Here is a 7,009-nt window from a genome sequence, read left to right on the forward strand (position 1 = left end):
GCTAAAATGTTTATATATATTGACCAAACAAATATAAAAATTCAATGAGGCACTGAGAAATTAAGTAATTTGCTAAAGGTGACACACCTAAAAAGTAACAGATTCAGGATTCAAAAATAAGTCTCAGTGATTTAAAAACCTATTTTCTTAACTAACAAGCTATGCTACCAATAATAGTGGATGAACAATGACTACCAGTTGTCACATGTTTAAATGTGATGCATCTAACAAGAGTCAAATTCTGAATATTTCATTCTTTTCCCCGCTTGTGAAGCTTAAAACACATTGATTTACCAGGAAAAAGCATACCTGTCTCCTTGTTTAAGGTTGTCTCCTTGTTTAAGTTTTCATGGATACTCACGTCCAGGGGCTACCACTTTCTCTGTGTGCAACATCATAATTCAAAAATACAGATTACTTTTTCTTTGGTCTTTCTTGTTCATTGCCCAGCTTTCCCATACATATAAAGCAATTGAAAACACCATGGCTTATGTTAGGTGCACTTTAGTCCTCAAGTTCACATCTTCGCCTTTTAATGTTTTAAAGAGGTCTTTTGTAGCACATTTAACCAATGCAGTATGTCATTTGATTCCTTGACTGCTGCTTCCATGGGCACTGATTGTTGATCCAAGTAAAATTAAATCCTTGGCAACTTCAATATTTCCTCTGTCTATCATGATGTTGCTTATTTGTCCAGTTGTGAGGATTTTTGTTTTCTTTATGTTAAATATAAGCCACACTAAAGACTGTAGTCTTTTATTTTCATAAGAAAGTACTTCAAATCTTCTGCATACTCAGCAAGCAAGGTTGTGACATTTGTATATCACAGATTGTTAAAGAGTCTTCCCCTAGTCCTGATGGGGCATTCTTCATATAGTCTAGATTCTAAGATTATATTCTGAGCACACAGATTGAAAAAACATGGTAAAGAATACTGTCCTGACACACACCTTTCCTATGTTTAAATCATGCACAATTAAGTGTTCTGGAATTCCCATACTTTGCAATATTATCCATAATTTGTTATGATCCCCTCAATCAAATGCATTTACAAAGTCAATAAAACACAGACAAATATATTTTTGGTATTCTGTCCTTTCAGCCAAGATCTATCTGACATCAGCAATGATATCCTTACATCCTCTTCCTTATCTGGCTTGAATTTCTGTCAGTTCTCTGTTGATATACTGCTGCAACCATTTTTAAATTATCTTCAGCACAATTTTGCTTGCATTTTATATTAATGATATTGTTCAATAATTCCCACATTCTATTGGATCATCTTTCTTTGGAGTGGGCACAAATATGTGTCTCTTCCAGTCAGTGGCCAGGTACCTGTCTTCCAAGGTTCTTGGCACAGATGAGTGAATGCTTCCAGCCTTGAATCCGTTTGTTAAAACATCTCTATTGATATTAAATCAATTCCTAGAATCTTGTTTTTTCAATAATGTCTTCAGTGCAGCTTGAACTTCTTCCTTCAGTACCGTTAGTTCTTGATCATATGCTACCTCTGGAAATGGCTGAACAGCAACCAATGCTTTTTGCTATAGTGACTGTGTATCCTTTCCAACTTTTTTTTTGAAAAAGAATTTGTCTTTTTTTATGTCATTCAATATTTTGTCCATAAAATCCTTCAGTATTACAACTCGAGGCTGGAATATTTCTTCAGTTCTTTTAGCTTGAGGACTGCTGAGTGTGTTCTTCACTTTTGGTTTTCTAACTCCAGCTCTTTACACATTTCATTATAACACTTTACTTTGTGTTATCTAGCTTTGAAATCTTCTGTTCAGGCCTTCATCATTTCTGAACAGAAATCATCATTTCTTCCTTTCACTTTAGCTGTTCTATGTTTTAGAGCAAGGTTCATTGTCTCTTTTGATATCTTTTGTTTTTCTTTCTAAAAATTGAATTTTTTACTGTGCATGTGTTAGTATTTGCCTCTGTTGTTTATATCTTTTGTGCATGTTTCTGTGTTCTACTTTACCCTATTGTAATTGTTCTGGTCACATACTTCTGTTATATTGCCTTTCCCTTCAGCCAAATCAACACATGACTCTTAACTAGTCAGAAAATTTTACTCGCCTTCTCTCTTGTCCCTGGTAACCAACAAAGTAAATTTCCTTCCCTGTGTAAACCTTTCCTTGACTTTTTATAATGGACTCATACAACATTTGGCCCTTCTGTGATTGACTTATTTCACTCAGCTTGACTGCTAACCACAAGACTGGTGGTTCAAACCCACCAGCCACTCCTCGGAAGGAAGATGGGGCAATCTACTTCTGTAGTGATACTGCCTCAGAAACCCAAGGAGGGGTCGCTATGAGTCAGGCCCAACTCGACGACACATAACAACAACAACCACAAATATCTTCTAAATCCATCCACATTATGAGATTATTTGTGGATTCATCATTATTCTTAATGTTGCATAATATTCCATTATGTGAATGTACCGTAATTTGGTTATCCATTTATCTGTTGATGAGCATTTAGGTTGCTTCCATCTCTTTGCTATAGCGAATTGTGCTGTGATGAACATGGGTGTGCACATGTCTATTCATGCCCTGGATCTTACCTGTTTAGGATACATTGTTTTTAATGGAATTGCTGGATCTAGTGGTATTTCTATTATCCATTTTTTTAAGGAAATCCCATACCATTTTCCAGAGTGGTTGTACCATTTTATAGTCCCATCAACAGTGTATGAGAGTTCCACTCTCTCCACACCCTCAGCAACATTTGTTATTTTCTGCCTTGTTGAACTTTGCTATTCTTGCTGGGGTGAGATGATATCTCATTGTTGTTTTAATTTGCATCTCTCTGATGGCTAATGATTATGAGCATTTCATCATGTGTTTGTTGGCCGCCTGTATGTCTTCTTTAGTGAAGTGTTTGTCCATGTCCTTTGTACATTTTGGAATTGGATTGTTTGTCTTTTTAGTGTTGAGTTGTCAAGGTTTTCTATAAATTTTAGAGATAAGTCCCTTGTCAGATATATCATAGCCAAATATTTTTTCCCAACATGTAGGTTCTCTTTTTACCCTTTAGGAGAAGTCTTTCAATACACATAAGATTATAATTTTAAAAGGTCCTAGTCATCTAGTTGCTCTTCCATGGATTGTGCATTTTAGGTTATGCTTGATAGTCTATTTATGCCATAAAATTAGGCTCCTTTTTTATCCAGTTTTCCCAGATTTATACATCATACATTCCATGTTCTATTAATGAATGTTTGTAGTTATTTTTTGTCATTTTGAATCATGCCACATTCACTAATGAAAGTCCCAACAGCTAACTCCATCCTCATCAAGATCGACTCTTAAGGAGGCAGATCTTCCTGAGTCATATTTTGAGTGCTTTCCAACCTGAGGGGTTCATCTTCCAGCACTAAATCAGATTATGTTCCATTGCTATCCGTGAGGTTTTAATTGGCTGATATTTTCAGAAGTTGTTGTCAGGTCCCTCTTTCCAGTCTGTTTTAATCTGGAAAGTCCTGAAACCTGTCCACCATGAGTGATCCTTACTGTTTTTTTGACATACTGCTGGGATAGCTTTCAGCAGCACAGCAACATGCAAGCCAGCACAGTACAACAAATAGACACAAGAGGTGGACTCTTTACATATACGGTTTAATTTCCCCCAAGTCCAAATCCAGATTTACTGATGGCCAGGTTGCCCTTTCCCTGATTCTAAGCTTTCTTTCTTTTCTTCTCACCACATTAAATTATCGGTATCATAACATTTGTAGAAGAAGTCCCAATACACGGAAGGATTCCACATTGACCAGCTTATTTGATTCTCTTAATGTCACTAGATGCATTGGACAGATATTACTGACTGATCTTGTTTTGTGAATGAGAACATCAGGCTCAAAAGAAGTTAAATGACTTATCCAGGTTTACATATTAAGTGAACAGCAGAGAATAAATTTTCACCCTGGTCTGAGAAAAGTAAACAGACTTAATTTGAGATTATATATGTACAGAGTCAACATCATTATGGGAAGCTAGACTATTTTTTGATCACTGCTCTGAATTTTTTTTTATTATTATTATTTTTTATTGAGTAAGCTATTGATTTTGTGCAACAGATGGTTTTTAGCCCCCTTCTTTTTTCAAGGAAATAGTTTCTTAAAAGAGGTAACATTTATGTCATTCTCATTATGAATCAAACTTGAAATCTGCATGTTTAAAGTAATATTTATTCACAGGTTTTCGTCTTAATGTATTATTTTTTTTTTCTTTTCTTAAATGTGACTCATCCAAGTATATTATATTATATTATATTATGGTTTCATAATCATACCATACTTCTTAAGGAAAAAATAGCATTAGAAAATTAATTTGCTATTAAGGTTAAAGATTAAGACCAACTTCCAAGACAGCAATGGAAAAGGTTTAAGTGCATATAGTGTTTTCATGACTTTTTTTTTTTTTTTTTTACAGAAATGCTGGAGTGATGGGTGAGATTTGAAATATTCTATAAGATTTCTGCACTAGTATTTAAATAAAAACTAAGATGTTGCATAATTCAGTGGCTTTCAATTTCTTGTTTGATCTCAGAAATGTACGAGTGATCTTTGCCATGAGCTATTTCCATGATTGTAAGGGTATTCTTCAGGGCTTTCTCTCCTGCAGCTTTGTTTTCCAGGCCCATGTACAGTCTTCTAAGCTTCAACCACATGGAGGCTACTTTGAGGTAGTACAAAGACTATACTTACTGTAGGCCTTAGTGATTTTTCTACCTGTATTGCAGGGCTGCTTCCCGGTGCTGCATATATAAGCAGACATTCATAGCCTGGTACTTCATGTAGAACATATACATGTTATTGTCTTTGAAAATGGAGCTCATTTTCTTCTGACTGAGCTCAGAGATGTCTAGAAGCTCACTAGTGGATTTGTGGTTCTCGCAGTATTCCTATATGACATTTCTTGCATATCTGACCACATCACAGATGACTTCTGCCTTTGGGGGATCAATGAGCTTCCGATTTCCACCTTGGCCTTATCCTTGTCTTTGGTAGTGCACTGCTGAAACTCACAGGTAAAGAAATAAGGATCTCTTTACTGGCCACTTCTATCTTCCATTGGATACAGGAGGCCAATACAGCTGGCAAATACCTCATCCCCTTTCTTGAATTCTTGTGTGACTCTTACTTCTTTAGCCAGTATCCCCTTGCAGGTCACAGTCATGTTAGAGCAACAGCTATGATTCATTGATGCAACATCAGGAAATATTACTGGTGCCAAATGAGAAAGTTGTTCATCTTCAATTGTGAAGCAATTACAGTTAACCTGTGCAAAAAGTACTACTAGGCTCTCAGTACCAGGAAATTATAGGTGTTTGGAGAACAGAAAAGTCGCTCTGGATCAAGTCCTTCTTCTAATTGTCTAATTTACCCAGATGTGATCCAACTCCTTCACAGCTAACAATTTTTCTGATGATATTATCACTATGTGGATTTCCTGTTTGGCCAGAATCCTTGCTGTTTGTCTGACAGTCTTTGAGGGATTCCAGTTTTCCCCAGAAATAACCATGGGAGAGCACTCCAATCTGTGCACGGGCCTATCTTCCTTCCACTCCATATTTCAGTAAAATGCCTGCTTACATGTTCCATACGTGGACAATCTTTTCCTGGTGAAGCAATACTTGAAGTGGTTGGCATGCTCATTGACCATGTACATGGAGGCATAGGCCAGGCAGGAGAAAACAAGTCTTGTACCTGAACCTTGTCCAAGCCACTATTGCCATCTGCCCACATGGTGGCAGCAAGGTGAGTAGGCAGTGCATGGGCTGGGCTGGGCTAGTGCCTTAATGTATTATTGACTGAAGAGAGTGGCCTCTGTTTCAAGTAGAACTCTTGAGATTTCATGTATTTTTAAAAATTCATCTCTTACTAATAACTTTCAAAGGAGGTGGCTAAATTTGAGATGTTAGTAAAAACTGCTAAGATAAATGTTAAGTCTGATTTGTTCTTTGTATGTAATTTTAAAATTAGGAATACATTTTGATAATAGCAATCAACATTAATGACAATGGAACACATCTCTCCTCCTTATCTATACTCTCAATAACAACATACAAGAATGAAAGGAAAAGAAAAAAAAAGAATAAATCCAGTTTAGCACAGGAAAATAAGAAAATAAAGAACGGCGTTGTTAAGACACAGGAGCAAGACCAGAATGTCTTTTATTTCCACTACTATTCAAAATTTAACTAGAGATTTTGTCCAATGCAATAACACATTCCCTACACATACATATACACACACATGAAAAAGAGACAAAATTACTATTATTTGTAAATTATTACCTACCTATAATATCTAATCAGCTCATCTCAATAAACCTATTACAATTAATAAAAGTGTTTAGTAAGGTGTCCAAAGTCGAATTTTCTTTTGTCATGGTCGTAGCATGATTAGGTCTTTCCTTTGGTAATAAAACTCTGGTGACTGTCAGTAAAATTTACCAGAGCATAAAGAGACTCCTGAAGAGGTTACTGTAATAGCTGAGTGAAAGATGATGACAGCCTGAGTAGACAGAAGGGATAAATCAAGAAAATTTTCTGGTTTGAACTCAATAGAAAATGATAGTTTATTGAATAAGCTATCAGAGTAGGCAGGCAAAAAGGTATTAGTTATAACTTTGCCCTGGGAGAAGGTGACACTAGGAATGGGAATTCAGGAGCAGAAATTAGTCCTAAAACAGATCTGCATCTTGGCTGAGCATTAGGATCACCTGGGAGACATTTAAAAATACTGATGTTTGGGTCCTCTTCCTAGAGAATATGATTTATTCAGTTAGGTTTGGCTTGGACATGGTATTTTTTAAAACTCCCCAGGTGATATTAATGTACCACTAAGAATAAGAATGATTTTTCTAGGTGAGAGTAGGCAACGTTTTTCTGGAAAGAAATAGTAAATATTTTAGGCCTTGCAGCCCATATGGTCTCTTTTGAAACTACTCCACTGTATCATTGTAGCACAATAGCAGCCATACAACAAATG

General features: G+C 36.0%; 1 pseudogene; it reads right to left on the reverse strand.

Annotated features, from left to right (window-relative positions):
* Positions 1-4,530: 4,530 nt before the first annotated feature.
* LOC103201661 lies at positions 4,531-6,407 on the reverse strand (annotated as a pseudogene).
* Between the last annotated feature and the right edge of the window lie 602 nt (positions 6,408-7,009).

This window comes from Orycteropus afer, unplaced genomic scaffold (genome assembly GCF_000298275.1).
Source record: "Orycteropus afer afer isolate SDZICR_OR568_19922 unplaced genomic scaffold, OryAfe1.0 scaffold00158, whole genome shotgun sequence".
Taxonomy (NCBI): Eukaryota; Metazoa; Chordata; class Mammalia; order Tubulidentata; family Orycteropodidae; genus Orycteropus; species Orycteropus afer.